Here is a 16779-nt window from a genome sequence, read left to right on the forward strand (position 1 = left end):
CACAAACCTTAAATCTCTCGTTTTAATTGGAATTGTATTAAACATGTTTTGTTTTGTATCAAAAACTAACAGCTGAATACAGCATGCAGATGTAACCTTTGTTATTGGTTTTGCTTTGATAGTTATCAAATTCAAATAAGTCGTTGAATTAATGTGTGTATCAAACAGTTAAACCCGAAGGAAGCATGCAGTTATAACCTTTGTTCGTTCTGTTTATGTCGGTTTCATTATCGTCAGATTCTAACGAGGCTTGGAATAAATCATGCAAGAGTAGATTTTCTTGGTCAGGGATTACTCAAGAAAACCGTAAAGCGCAAGCAGGCGTGTAATTACATTCAAGCTTCACAGAACATCGCAGTAAGGATCGATCGTAGTCATTTGAGTACGCTAATTAACCCTTTACATCCCTGAAGCTCGACACTTAAATTATTTAGCCCAAGCTCGAGGTTAACTTCGTCTTCAAGGGAAAGCAACCCCCCATCGCCAACCGATGATTTACAAGAGAAGTGCAGCCAGAAATACCTTCCTTCTTTGTTACCAAATACGACAAATTATGTCATCAAAGCCAGACGCAGGTCTTAGCATGCTTGTTCTTCAAGGGGGAGCCACCCTCCATTGTCTACCGGTGGATAACACGAGAAGTTTGTGTAAACAAACATCTTAAACATCTTCTTTGTGTCCACAACACGACGATAATTTCCAGGAAGTTCTGCTGGAAGTATATAATATCCTTTTCTTTGTGCCTTTATAGACAGATTACTTTGACAAGAAACCCTCGACTTATTATCGGCGATGACCCAAGGTAACGAAGCGGTTTTTTCTTTACTTAAACATATTGTGTGGGTTAATAATTGGGATTTTAGCATTTTAGGTTATGAGAAAAAAGAAATCGACAATCGTATAAACATATTGCGTCTACGTATGTGCTAAGCAATTCAAATACGCAAGGCCGCTTTGTGTGATATTGAAGGACATTTCGAGTTGCACATTATACGAGGTAAAAATGTAGAACTCTTTCTTTCGCATCAGTAGCACAATGGAAAGTTTGAACGTTGAACTTCAAAGTCTAGAAGTGTAACTGTCCAACTTTCGAACGATCTCGTAAGCAGCTTAAATGATACTTTACAACAGCATCCTAAACTGCACTCATTTCTTCAGCGTCAATCTTTGTCGTCATATTTCTTGAGCACCCGCAGTTTCAAATCAGAAGATATTGACCAACTTTCAGGCAATCCACAGGAAGCAAAACATATACAAATTTAAGAATAGTGGTTGTTTTTTACATGCAAAATTTATTTTTCACCAGAGGGGGTTAAATTCTAATTAACAAGGCCAAAATGCTTCAGCTTCTGGGGGCGTTGCCCCCAAACTCCAACCAGGGGCTCTTGACCCTCGACCCCGCCAGGGGTCCTTTGCGACCCCCTGGACCCCCAGCGTTATTTATTTCCTTGAAACTCATTCTTCCTTAATTGGATTGCCTGATCTTTGCTTGTGAACAAGTTTTTTTTGTACCGTGAATTTCCAAATACAACGAACTTCAAAGCAACCTCAGTGACTTCAGGAAAATTTCCTTTGAATGGTACCATCGTAGTTCTTTGCTAGTGATGCTCAACTTCAAAGAAGCGTCGATGGCTTCAGGAAATCTGTACTTGAACAGAAGCATCGTACAACTTTACTAATGATGCCAAAGGGAGGGCACTGGCCTTTTAATCCGCTTACAGAGGTTGACACCTGACAGTAGCCTGTCGATAAGACACTGTCTCCGATCCATAATGTATGAAGACGAGTTACGGGGTCTGTTTGATCTACATCTGCAACGTTAAAGTGAGCGTCTCTTTTTCTGCCCATTATCAACACTTAGTCACCAAGAAGGTCGATTTGTTTTTCAACTTTAAAAACGCATCAACGAAAACATGGCAAAAAAGATCTAGGTCGTTACTGTGTTGTTGTCCTCGATTTTGGATCTTCTCTATCCTTTCATATTATTTGAATACGAACATTTATAAAACCATAAAGCAGCGTGTAGTTTTATCAGAAATTTGAATACCGGGCTGAACTCTTGTTCACATCCAGGCTATATTGGGCGAACTACACCATGCAACTCTGTTGCATGCAACTTGTTGGCACCAGACCCTCTGTGCTCCACTGTTGCAAAGTTATGCGGGCACGTTGGAACAGACGCGCAGGTAACCTGCCGAAGTCTCGCTCAATTTGGTGCGTTCCCTTTGGCAGTGCAAGACATTCGGTCCTTTGCAGCCCAAATGCTTCATACAGAGTCAGAAGTCTTATAATTCAAGGCACAACACTATGCTGTGTGTTGTATAAAACCAGTTGCTTAGTGTATAAGGGCCATAAGATTTACGATGACGGCAACTGTACTCTGTATCCCTACATACATCTTCCTTCCTGTACACAACCCCCCCCCCCCCAAAAAAAAAAAAAAAAAAAAAAATCCATCCTTCATGGCAGCAATAAACTCCCAACAGAGCTTTCACAGAAAAGTTGCAAAACAGTGTGAGAGGGAGGGTCCTATATATTTTACCGATGTTTTCAATCACTTGGGGGAAATTACCCAAAGAGGACATCATTTACTCCTCCGGGTCTGCCTGCTCCCTTCGTTCCCCTTTCCTTTCTCAGTACATCACAGCCCAAGTGCACTGGAAACAGGGAAAATCGCGTTCTTCAGTATGCTGTCATTAGAGTGTCAGCCTGTTGAGATGTATAGCTCAAACCAGCACTGGGATAACGATTGAGCAACCTGTGGTTAGTGAAACGAGTTGAATTACCGAAAAGGGACATCACTGTCAGGGTTTCTGTCTGGCTGCAAGCTTCCCGCCATGCAGACCCTCGCTCGACTGTTTCTCGAAACATGTTATGAATAGAATGTGGCTTGTGTAAGCTGTTGACAGAATTTGTTACCATTGATTTTAGCTGGATTGTTTATTTTGACAGACTTTTACCGATTTTGGCACTGACCAATTACGTATTTGAACGAAGTGTGCATCTTGCCAATGTCTGAAGCTTGATCCCAACCTTGAAAACCAGATCTCAACAATCAACCAAAACAACAACAACAACAAAAACAACAAGTCGCGTAAGGCGAAATTACAACATTTAGTCCAGCTGTGGAACTCACAGAATGAAAGTGAACGCACTGCATTTTTTCACAATGACAGTAGTCCGCCGCTCGTGCAAAACGCAGTGTTTAGCGCGGTAGTGGTTTCGTTGTGCTGCATAGTACTCTTTTCTGTACCTCTCTTCGTTTTAACTTTCTGAACGTGTTTTTAATCCAAACATATCATATCTATATGTTTTTGGAATCAGGAACCGACAAGGAATAAGATGAAATTATTTTTAAATCGATTTCGGAAATGTAATTTTGATCATAGTTTTTATATTTTTAATTTTCAGAGCTTGTTTTTAATCCGAATATAACATATGTATATGTTTTTGAAATCAAGAAATGATGAAGAATAAGATGAACGTAAATTTGGATCGTTTTATTTAAAAATAAAATAAAATTACAATTTTCAGAATTTTAATGACCAAAGTCATTAATTAATTTTTAAGCCACCAAACTGAAATGCAATATCGAAGTCCGGCCTTTGTCAATGATTGTTTAACCAAAATTTCAATCAATTTGATTGAAAAATGAGGGTGTGACAGTGCCGCCTCAACTTTTACAAAAAGCCGGATATGACGTCATCAAAGACATTTATCGAAAAAAGGAAAAAAAAGTCTGGGGATATCATACCCAGGAACTCTCATGTCAAATTTAATAAAGATCGGTAACACACACACACACACACACACACATACACACACACACACACACACACACACACACACACACACACACACACACACACCAAAACAAACAACCCATTCCAACACACAAACAAACATAGACACTAAAAATAACAAATAGCAAAGCAAACAACTACTCAACTTTTTTCCCGCACGCACCTTCCAGAATAACATAAGTGTACCAGGAAGGAATTGTTTGTGGAAAACTACCCTGAACAAGAAATTCCTCCGAGGTAGGAAAAACACCCTCGTTGGTCAAAGGGAAATAACCATTCTCACTGCCACCAACTGAGAAGGTTATTTCCCTTTGACCATTAATATGTCCCTCTATAAGTCCTTGTAGAATCTTAATCCACCAATAACTCCCTAACCGTGTGTTTGACTGGTCCCAATTTTTGTAAGGACCGTCTCAGGAATGTATAGAACCTGTTCACCAAGTTTGGTGACGATCGGTCCGTTCATTCTTGAGATCTATATGCGAACACAAACACACAAACACACAAACACACAAACAAACACATCGACCGAAACCTATACACACCCCTCTACCGGGGGTGTAATAAACTGTCGTCGGAGAGATCGTCGACCTGAGTATACGAGTGTCAGGGTTGACGTGTACCGTTCTGTGTGTCAGTGAGTGTGAGTGGTTGGAGGGATGACCGGTGTTGTGATAGGAAGTGGACAGCATGACCAAAGTGCGCCGATTGTCGCCTGTCCCCCTGGGCCTGCAGGTCGATCAGGACGTGAGAGTGGTGCTTGTCGCCCTTGTTTTTACCTCTCTCTCTCATGCTCCTCCCCCTACCCCGATCCTCACGCCTCACCTACAACTCTGTCTAGCTCTCTCCCTTCTCATATATCTCTCCTTTCCCAATCTCTCTCCCTTCTCCTATCTCTCTCTCTCTCTCTCTCATATATTTTTCCTCCTCCTGTCTGTCTGTCTGTCTGTGTCTGTCTGTCGTCTCTCTCGCTCTCTCTCTCTCTCTCTCTCTCTCTCTCTCTCTCTTTCTCTCTCTCGCTCTGTCTGTCTCTCTCTCTCTCTCTCTCTCTCTCTCAGCTGATCAGTTATGAGAGTCAGCGAACGGCAGTTCTGAATTTGATTTACACGTTTTCTTATGCAAAGTTAATGAGTATTGCGATTGCGAAACCAGACGGCTCCTTCATTATTCCGGACATCTGTTTCCTGGCCACATCCTTTCTCTCTTTCAGTTTTAATTCTTACTTGTTTTTCTCACCCATTCCATCTCGCTTTCCTTCCTCCCTACTCCCATCTCCCTTCTTTTTCTCTCCGTCCGCCCTGCTTTCTGCCCTTCCATGTTCTCCTTCCTTTCTCCTTCTCTCCGTCCGCCCTGCTTTCTGCCCTTCCATGTTCTCCTTCCTTTCTCCTTCTCTCCGTCCGCCCTGCTTCCTACCCTTCCATGTTCTCCTTCCTTTCTCCTTCTCTCCGTCCGCCCTGCTTTCTACCCTTCCATGTTCTCCTTCCTTTCTCCTTCTCTCCGTCCGCTCTGCTTTCTGCCCTTCCTTGTTCTCCTTCCTTTCTCCTTCTCTCCATCCCCCCTGCTTTCTGCCCTTCCATGTTCTCCTTCCTTTCTCCTTCTCTCCGTCCGCCCTGCTTTCTGCCCTTCCATGTTCTCCTTCCTTTCTCCTTCTCTCCGTCCGCCCTGCTTTCTACCCTTCCATGTTCTCCTTCCTTTCTCCTTCTCTCCGTCCGCCCTGCTTTCTGCCCTTCCATGTTCTCCTTCCTTTCTCCTTCTCTCCGTCCGCCCTGCTTTCTGCCCTTCCATGTTCTCCTTCCTTTCTCCTTCTCTCTCTTCTTCTTTCTTTCCTTTTCCCATTCTCCCTTGTGTGAGAGAAATTCAAGTTTTACGCCCTCACAGCAAAGCCATTAGGGGAATGTTCCCGGGTGTTAACCCGACTTTAGATGACATACACAACAAGTGTATGCGTGTTTAGGTGGCATCAGCCATCTGCACTTATGGCAGAATGACCTAGGTCTTTAACGTGTCGCTGTGGTGACACGGGGGTGGAAGATGGATACCGTATCTGGGTCTGCACATAAAGTTGACCCGTGTCCGTCCCGGCCCGGATTCGAACCAGCTACCTTTCGATCACAAGTCCAGTGCGCTTCCACCTGAGCTCCCTTGTGTACTTTCTCTCTCCTTTTTACATTTAGTCAAGTTTTGACTAAATGTTTTAACGTAGAAGGGGAATCGAGACGAGGGTCGTGGTGTATGTGTGTGTGTGTGTGTGTGTGTGTGTGTGTGTGTGTGTGTGTGTGTGTGTGTGTGTGTGTGTGTGTGTGTGTGTGTGTAGAGCGATTCAGAGTAAACTACTGGACCGATATTTATGAAATTTTACATGAGAGTTCCTGGGTATGAAATCCCTGGACATTTTTTTTCATTTTTTGGATAAATGTCATTGATGACGTCATATCCCGCTTTTTGTAAAAGTTGAGGCGGCACTGTCACACCCTCATTTTTCAATCAAATTGATTGACATTTTTGTAAAGCAATCTTCGACAAAGGCCGGACTTTGGTATTGCATTTCAGCTTGGTGGCTTAAAAATTAATTAATGACTTTGGTCATTAAAAATCTGAAAATTGTAATTAATTTTTTTTATAAAACGATGCAAATGTACGTTCACCTGATTCTTCATCATTTTCTGATTCCAAATACATATAAATATGTTATATTTGGATTAAAGGCACAGTAAGCCTCCCGTAAACCATCACAGAGCTCCCCGAGCGTCTACACACAGTACAAGCATACTTCCATTTGAACGCTCACCGAACGGGAACATCCTGGCTGCTTTCTGTCGTTGTGAAAAAATGCAGTGCGTTCAGTTTCATTCTGTGAGTTCCACAGCTTGACTAAATGTAGTAATTTCGCCTTACGCAACTTGTTACATTTAGTCATGTCATTTTCTTTCGTGTTCCCCTTTTCTGTTCAGTGTTGGAGTCGAGTTCACGTGCAAAAAGTTTCTCTATCGACCCCTTCTCGCGGACAACGGGATTGAGAAGTCGGAGAGACGTGTTGCTCTCCGATGAATTGAGCGGTCATTTCCAATGACTGTCCCACTGTGGGTGTCGCTTTGCTGGAAAGGTTGTGCGGTGCTGACCGCGACTCTGATTGTGTGTCCATGTGCCAGTTTAGATCCGTGATTGTGTGTTCATGTGGCAGTTTGGATCCGTGATTGTGTGTTCATGTGGCAGTTTGGATCCAAAGGTACGGTTGTACGGTGCTGTTCGTGATTGTGTGTTCATGTGGCAGTTTGGATCCGTGATTGTGTGTTCATGTGGCAGTTTGGATCCGTGATTGTGTGTTCATGTGGCAGTTTGGATCCGTGATTGTGTGTTCATGTGGCAGTTTGGATCCAAAGGTTGTACGGTGCTGTTCGTGATTGTGTGTTCATGTGGCAGTTTGGATCCGAAGGTTGTGCGGTGGTGGCCGCGGCTGTGATTGTGCGCCCCGGTGCCAGTTTTGGTCAAAACGTTCTGTGTTGCTGACCGTGACTTGGATTGTTTGACCCAGTGTCAGTTTGAGTCAAACGATTGTCAAGTGGTGAATGTTCTTTTCGTCTATCCCAATGAAAATGTGTTTTCAAGAGGCTGTGTAGTGTTGTGAGGTTCTGACTGCGACTGTGATCCCTGTGTTCCTGTTTCCCATTGCTGGTTTAGGCCAAAAGGTTGTGAAGTGTAGTCTCTTTTGTTAGTCCCGATGGTTTGGTGACAAGTTGGTGTTGTATTGACCTCGACTGGGATTGTGTGTGCTTGTGTGGTGCTCAACATTCTTCTCGTCTGCCCCAATAATGGTTTGGTTACAAGTTTGTGGGGTGTCACAGTGTCGATTGTATTCAAATAGTTGCATGCTGCTGAAAATTCACTGCATTTGTTCCAGTTATGGTTTGTGAAGACACTGTGTTTGCTGCAAACTACGACGGGCGCAGTGGCGTGGTGGTAAGACGTCGGCCTCCTAATCGGGAGGTCGTGAGTTCGAATTCCGGTCGCTGCCGCCCGGTGGGTTAAGAGTGGAGATTTTTCCGATCTCCCAGGTCAACTTATGTGCAGACCTGCTAGTGATTTAACCCCCATCGTGTGTACACGCAAGCACAAGACCAAGTGCGCACGGAAAAGATCCTGTAATCCATGTCAGAGTTTGGTGAGTTATAGAAACACGAAAATAGCCAGCATGCCTCCCCCGAAATCGGCGTGTGCTGCCTAAATGGCGGGGTAAAAACGGTCATACACGTACAAATCCACTCGTGCTAAAAACATGAGTGAACGTGGGAGTCTAAGCCCATGAACGAAGATGAAGAAGAAGCTGCAAACTACGATTATGTGTCCCATTTCTGGTTTAGGTTATATTTTTGTGTGGTGTTAAACATTCTTGTTGTCTGTCCTACTGTCGTAGAAATAGGTGTGTGGCAAGCTTGCGTGTTGAAAACCGTGTGATCGTCTGACCTGCTGTCCGCTTAGGTCTCCATTTGACTAATTTCATCTACCCTAGTTGGTTTGATGACACGTACTTCTGTGTAGCACGCAAGAACAAGACTATATAAACTCGGAGGCAAAAGAAACGCAAATAAAGGATGCGTTAATTAAACCTTTATGGACTTGAAATAAAAAGAAAATAATGATACTAGCATGTTCTGCACGTGTTGTTTTAGCGGTCTTATCTTGTCAGAACCGTGTTTGCCGTTATCTGGGTCACACGCGAGGTCTTGTTGACGGGGATCCCAAAACGTCATGGGGACCACTTTCAGCACATGCACAATGTGGAAAAGCAGCTTTTTGTGTTCAGAGTGTTCAGGCAAGCTGTACCGTACTCACAAAACTGTTACAACATTCATTTCTGCGACACAGGCGCGATGCCAAGACTATCACCAGATCAGCGCCAACAGGCGATTGGGAGACTTGATGCCAGACAATCAGTTCAGCAAGTTGCTAGGGCATTTGGAGTAAATGTCACCACGGTTTATCGCCTGCAGCAACGTTTTCATGCCACTAACAGTACCTGCGACTTACCAGGACGTGGCAGACCCCGGGTAACAACAGCCCGACAAGATCGCCATCTTGTCCATCAACACCAGCGAGATGCATTCGAAACTGCCGCCAACACAGCCCGTAACACATTTGGGGTGCATGGACAACCCGTCAGTGCCAGAACTCTACGCCTACGCCTTGGTGGGCAGAACCTGGTAAATCGGCGTCCTGCTCGACGTCCTGTCTTGACAGCTCAGCATCGCCTGGATCGTCTAGCCTGGGCCCAGCAGCATGCCCACTGGCGCCATCGGGACTGGCGGAGGGTTCTTTTTTCGGACGAGAAGCGCTTTTGCCTGGAACCTGGCGATGGGCGTGTCCCGATCTGGCGAAGACCTGGACAGCGGTTTGCTAACAATAACATCCTGCAGAATGATCGATGGGGAGGTGCCGGCGTCATGATATGGGGCGCCATTGGTGTCAATTAGCGAGTGGGACCTGTCGTCTTTCAGAACGTCGGCCAAGGTCGTGGGAATGGTGTCAAGGCAGACCGCTACATCAATCAAGTCCTGCGTCCCTATGTGGTTCCATTTGTCCAGAGGTACCGGAACTGCCTGTTCCAGCAAGACAATGCCCGTCTCCATACTGCACGTGCTACCCAGGACAGGTTGCGTCACAACAGCGTGAACATTCTGCCTCATCCTGCTCGATCTCCGGATCTCAACCCAATCGAACACTTTTGGGACATCATGAAAAGAAGGATTAATGCCCTTGCCCGGAGACCCCGCACAGGAGCAGAACTGCGTGCTGCCGTGACCCAGGTGTGGGCTCAGGTCCCTCAGCAGCAAATTAATCACCTCGTCCTCTCCATGTACCGGAAGCGCGCCACAGTCATCAACGCCCAGGGAGGAGCAACACGCTATTGACTTTCAACAGTCTTCAAACAGTGTTCAGTGGAACATGGCACGTCATGCTCTCATCCCAATACACTTTTCCGTATGGTTTTTGTATCGGTCAATTCGTTTCCTTGTTATTGTTAACTCGAAATAATTAATTCGACATTAAAATTCATGGGTAACCCATCTTCACAGCAGCATTTGCGTTTCTTTTGCCTCTGAGTTTATGTGCGCACTGTAAATGTCCTGAAATCCATGTCAGAGTTCAGTAGGTTAAAGAAACACGAAAATACCCGGCATGCCACATGAACACACAATCACGGACAGCACCGCACAACCTTTGGATCCAAAGGCGGCGTATGGCTGCCTAACTGTCGGGGTAGAAACGGTCATACACGTAATAGCCGTGGGAGTTTCAGCCCATGAACGAAGAAGAAGAAGAACTTCCGCGAAGCGCTTACGATTCCGACCGAGCATTCGGGCATGTATTTTGCTGATTAGCTTTATGGTTTGGTCATAGGATTGAATGCACCAATGACTGTGTGATAGAGTGTCCGTTTTGGGCGAAAGGTCGTGTAGTACTGAATGATATTTTCGTCTGTGCCAGGTTTGACGAAAAGTGTGTGTATTGCTCACCTATTCCAATCCTGTGGCGTCTGTTACCTGGTTTCGCATGAAGGTTGTGCAGTGTAGATCATTATTTTTGTCTAGCAGCTGTTGCCGCGTGAATTACTTTGGTCCTGCTTTCCGGTGTGATTTAGGTCACACGACGGTGTCTTTCCGAGCAATCTATTTATAAATCATTTAGTGATAAGTTCGTGCAGTGCACACGATTCCCGTCGGATGTTGGCCTCCAGACTTTAGTTTCGTATACAAGTTCTGCATTGCAAGACAATTGTTTTAGTCAAGATATCCCAGTGTTGGTTCGTTTCGAAGCTTTGTAATGCCAAGGCATTTTTAAAATCGGCGCAAATATTGATCTTGGCGAAATGAAGACCGTTTTGTGGGCACTTCAACCTGGATACGCGTTGCTTAAGGTTTGTGTGGGGACTAGGGACTGCATTTGGTCAAATTGATATATCTAGAAAGGACTGTATTTGATGACAAGGATACCTCTTTGCTTTTGATCTGCTTGAGTGTTAGACAGATTACAGGGAAAGTGTGTCGGCCCTGAATGACCCTCCCCGGTTCAAAGGACATGAAACCCCAACATCTGGTTCATTAGCGTCGTGTCCGAATATGATTTTAAAGAATGTATAGTGTAGGGGGCATAGTAGGTAGTGGGCTGCGTCCGTTAGCTCGGGACAGACCCATTACTGAACACTGTCGAAGTGACTCAGCAGAAGTGCAGTGTCATCTTCCGAGGGTAGCCTACCGCAGCGACCCGACATCCCCCCCTGGAGCGTCTGTAAAATCGAAAAGTCTGGCAGCGGAACGAAATTCAGAGGTGGTTGGAGCAGTGAGTGCAGGGACGGGGCGGTGTGAGAGCACAACGGGACAAGGAACAGGTGTAAAGACCAACAAAAAAAAAGAAAAAAAAAGAAAAAGAAAAAAAAGTAAAGAATGTATAGTGCTGTGTGTACACGCACCTGGTCAATCTTGATACAGATTTGACCGCAATGAGTCAGTATCTCTTCTTATACTGTGGTAGCGCTAGTTATTTTCAAACCGGTTTTGCTTTGCAAGTTCAGTTTCTCGCTCTCAAAACAAACACACTTAATAAAATGACACACAGAAAGGGGTCCCCACAAGTGATTATTTTCTGAGTCAAAAATCTGTCGAACGGAATATTAACCGGTAGTTATGTGTCACGTTTCATAGATCACAAAAGGTGATTTTGAACGGTCAATTACTGCTAACTATCCACACCACGATCCACTCTCGCAGTCACACAAAAAAGATAGAATCAACAAAAGTGTAAGTTTCAGACGCCTGTTTATATACGATCTCGCCAGCTCCCTCGATACTTCACTTCAAACGTTGTTCTTACGTCAAAGACGTAAGGAAAGTAACTGACAAAATGCCAGTAAAAGTTTATTAAAAGATAATAACACGCTGAACCCGTGAAAAGACAGGAAAGATAGCCGGTCTGTCAAAAGCGCTAGTTAATGCAGGTGTCACACACCCCACATTGTCACCACTCAAATGAAATCACAAATATGAAAGATGACTTGGTGGTAAGAAGGGTGCAATAGCACGGCACACTTAGCTTTTTGCCACTGAGTCAGTAGTAAATAGTCTATCAGTCTCCACAACTGCTCCGTTGATTGTAGTGCCGGTTGGCGTTGAACGAAGCAGGGAATAGTGGAGATATCAGGCGCCTCACTCAATCGCTGAAGGTCCTCCCCGTAGTTACCAGAAATGGTAAGAAGTGTAAAGTGGTAGGACGACGACAGCAACAGCAAATCACCAGGTTACCAGGTTACAGCATACCGCGGATGTTCCGGTTACAGCATACCCGCAACACCGCACCGACTCCCGCAAAGATAAGTAAGTAGGCTGCAACAAAAAGCATCGGTGCACTGAACATGCCAAGCAACCCTTCACACTCCACCTTTAAACATGTCACCCTTCATATTTCATGGACTCGGGCACGCGGGCCTGCACAACGAACTTTTAAAACAACAAATCAGCCATTTTCCCTTTTCTTTCTTTCTTTATTTGGTGTTTAACGTCGTTTTCAACCACGAAGGTTATATCGCGACGAGGGAAAGGGGGGAGATGGGATAGGGGAAAGGGGGGGGGGGGAGATGGGATAGAGCCACTTGTTAAGTGTTTCTTGTTCACAAAAGCACTAATCAAAAAATTGCTCCAGGGGCTTGCAACGTAGTACAATATATGACCTTACAGGGAGAATGCAAGTTTCCAGTACAAAGGACTAAACATTTCTTACATGCTGCTTGACTAAAATCTTTACAAACATTGACTATATTCTATACAAGAACCACTTAACAAGGGTAAAAGGAGAAACAGAATCCGTTAGTCACCTCATACGACATGCGGGGTGCAGAGAAATAAGGATGTGGAAAAGAAGACTTTTGGTAAGTGAAATAAAGGTGATGGATCCAGTCAGGTAGAAATAAGACAACAAGAAAAGAATTGGAAAACTGCAGGGAATAGTAGGGAGAGTTTTCTTGGAAGGAAATATAGGTGAAAGGACTGGTAAGGCAGAAATAAGACAAAAGAAGAGAAGAAACAGAACCGTTAGTCGCCTCTTACGACATGCTGGGTAGCATCGGGTAAATTTAAGAGCATATTATGCGCTATCCTGGAGAGAGCAACAGAGAGTATTTCATTCCACAAACATTGACTCGTCAAACAGCGTTTAATAATGTTTTATTACCTCAACAGCCTATGAATGTGTAGCTCTCCTTAAGCGAATCCGCTTCCTTGTATGGCTTTTGCCCGTCGACGAATTAGTAGCCACAACCCTTGTACTGAGTTTTCTTCGACCTCGTCGTCAGAAGCATAATTTTGCAGCGAAAGGCGGTCACTCCTCCGTTGTCCTAAGAGTCCTACTGGACATGCAGAGCAGGCACGTTGACATAAAAAAATGTCACCACGTGTTGAAAAACCGTCAACTCAAAGTAAATGTCGAATGGGGCAGTTTCAAGGTCTTTCCCAAACATCATCGAAAAACATCACGTGACTCCAGCGACCAATCGCTATCGTCACAAGTCCAACGCAGTACTAGATTTCGCTACGCCAGCAAAATCCCCCCACGATGTGCACAATATCATCCCTCGCACGCCAACCCGGCGTGGAGACGTATTTCACGTGCTGCTCAGTCAGCAAAAAATAGCCCGTTGCAACAAGCACGGGCGCTTTGCATTGCAATTACGGAAAGGCACCCTACAAAGAGTTTCTTCCCCAATCAATGTCACCACACCGTGACTGGTTTGCCGATTCCATGCTCGATATTTCAAATGTTTACCTGTAATGTTTACCTGTAATGTTTACCTGTAATGTTTACCTGTAACGTAAGTTACCAGTTAACACCGAAATGTCCAGTTAATGCAATTCCTACTTATGTGCGTCTAACTGTGTGTTTTTAAAGGTGCCAGGCAGTAAAACTGGAGCTTTCGGTGTTCCGTTTACTGTGCAGAACATGTATGCTGACACTACCTAACACGTTCCCTTGACTTCGATACCTAAAGCTACAATGTCCGTTCTCTGTAGACATTTAAGTTTTGCAATAATGTAAATTTAGATAGAGATTGTAAGAAGATAGAAGTGCACTTCTGTCGGTACCAACAAAACTGACAATGAAAGTGTATTGTATTGCATTGTATTGTATGGTATGGTATGGTATGGTATGGTATGGTATGGTATGGTATGGTATGGTATGGTATGGTATGGTATAGTTGGTATGGTATGGTAATAGTATGGTATGGTATGGCATGGTATGTTATGGTATGGTATGGTATGGTATGGTATGGTATGGTATGGTATGGTATGGTATGGTATGGTATGGTATGGTATGGTATGGTATGGTATGGTATGGTATGGTATGGTATGGTATGGTATGGTATGGTATGGTATGGTATGGTATGGTATGATATGGTATGGTATGGTATGGTATGGTATGGTATAGTATGGTATGGTATGATATGGTATGGTATGGTATAGTATGGTATGGTATGGTATGATATGGTATGGTATGGTATTGTACTGTATTGCACTGTACTGTATCTTTCTGCCTCATTCTCTCTTCCCCTTGAGAATGAGAGCCTGTGTCCTAACAAGTCTCAAACTTCCAAAGCATCAATGCGCAAAAACATGTACCAGCTTTTTCCAGCAGTAATCATCTGGTACGTGTGACGATTTCTAAACAATCTTTCATTGTGTTTTTCTGGGGAAAAGAATCACCACGGCCGTCCTGTAGGAGAATGCAAATTTATACAATGTCACTGCAGCTGCAGTTTTGTGAGTGCTCGTGTACTGCATGAAACTTTTTTGTCTGTGCACCAGGAAGTTTAAGGTTTTGTATTCAGAGTTTTGCCAAGTCTAAAAGTGTCGGACAGCAAGGCCGAAATAAAACCAACCAATCAGAATGTATGAATAAAATGCCCTTTCTTGACGGCTTGTAATTGCGATATTTCTTATCTCCAACTTCATCACGAAAAGACATCGTCTATTTGGGTTTAATTTTATGCTTATTCGTATTCACCGTGCGTTGTTTGTAAACTTTAGTGTCTGAACAATCTTAAATGCGTTACTTGTAAGTAAAATGAATCCATCAATTAAAGGAGATTATTAAAAGAACAAAAAGTAATATCGACTGACATTATTTAAAAGTTGTAGCGAATATAATTTTACACCACTTCGATACACACAGCTTTTTTTTTGGTAGCTGACGTCACTCGGAAAACTCGGAACCTTTTTTTTTCAAGCTTCAACAACAACAACAACAGGATAGAAGGTTAGAGACATCAGATCAAAGAAAGATGAGGATGTACTGGTAGGTTAGGGGCTCCGCCCACCTATGTAACTTCAGCAGGATCGACGACGCACTGCAGATTATCCCAGCCCGCTACACGTTGCATGAAAGGAAAACAGGCCATGTACCCTCGTCATAATCCCTATCGCGGCATAACTAATAGGCAGTGCGTCGTCTGTGCCGCTGAAACTGCGCAGGTATATTCTGCCCATTAGCAACACAAACCATTGCAATGGAAAGCAAGAACAGTGTCGTGAAATTCTTTGACACTGACGTCATTAGATTTTCAGGATTGTCGTCACTGACAAAAAAATGTCAATGTCTCAGAGGATAAAACGCAGGACCGTTATTGTTCACACATTGGTTATGTTTGTTATACGTTATTTGTATAGTGGACCAAAATATGACATTTTACACAAATCGAGACAGTCAGTGTTCCTCCGAGACCGCGCTAGCGGTCGAGGTGAACAATGACTGTCTCGATCTGTGTAAAATGTCATATTTTGGTCAAAAATACAAATAACATTTATGTATCGATCGATTCTGTTTAGAATTCCTTTTAGTTTTTTATGATTGAACGCACACAAACATGCACTATTTTGTAGTCTCGGCTGGCCGCCTAAATATGAAGTTTTGTCGGCCTCTGACGTCACATGGCTCAAAGAAGAGAAATCCAGTGTTCAATCGATACATAATGGGTTGTCGAAAGTCGATGTTCTTGATTTCATTTACTTGCGTCATGCAATGTCTGCTTATGCGAACGATAAAACACTGAAAGTTATATTTGACAGATTATTCATATTTATGATAGAATTCTCAGAGTCGACGTTCTTGATTCTATTCATCTGCAAGGTCTGCAATTCGATGTTCTGGGTTTGTTGTTCTTCAGCGAATGATAAACACAGTGACTATTATTTTCCCGCGTTTTAATGATGTCCTGAAATCACATGTTCTTGAATGAATTCGCCTAAATTATGCAAATTTTGCTTCGGCGAAGGACAAAACACAATTGCCGTTATTTTCCCACATTACTTATCTACCGAGCGGAGACGACGAAGACGAAGAAGACACGTTGTTTAAATTAGTAATGTGGTGCAGAAAATCGATGTCCTTAATTTATTCATATTTGTCATGCAAGATCTACTTCAAGGACAAAACACAGTGACCGTGGTTTTACGTAACACATCTTTGTCTATCAATGGGCGACAAAAGAGAAGAAGAAGGCATGGTGTTGACGTTTGTAAAAAACGGTGTGCCAGAAAATCGATTTTCTTGAATTTAAATTCACCTGCGTTTATTATCAAATCTCTTCTTTGGTGAAAGACAAAACACAATAACCGTTATTTTTATACTTTTTTCATCCAGCAATCGACGACTGCGAAGAAGAAGGCATCGTGTTTATATTTGTAATTGGGGGCCGAAAACTCAAAGTTCTAGATTCATCCACCTGCGTCATACCAGGTCGCCTCAGATAAAGGACAAACCACAGACAAATCTTTCGCTGTCAGTTTGGAAAGCCGGCAGCTTGGGAACATTATTTTCTAAAGCAACACAATAAGGTCAAATAGAGATTTTAAGCATTGCTCAATGCAGTGAAAGTCCTTATCCCCACAGAAAGACATGCAAGGGGGATGATTTGCACTTGAAGGTTTGTTACGGA

The sequence above is a fragment of the Littorina saxatilis genome, linkage group LG2, assembly GCF_037325665.1.
Source record: "Littorina saxatilis isolate snail1 linkage group LG2, US_GU_Lsax_2.0, whole genome shotgun sequence".
In the NCBI taxonomy this organism is placed as follows: Eukaryota; Metazoa; Mollusca; class Gastropoda; order Littorinimorpha; family Littorinidae; genus Littorina; species Littorina saxatilis.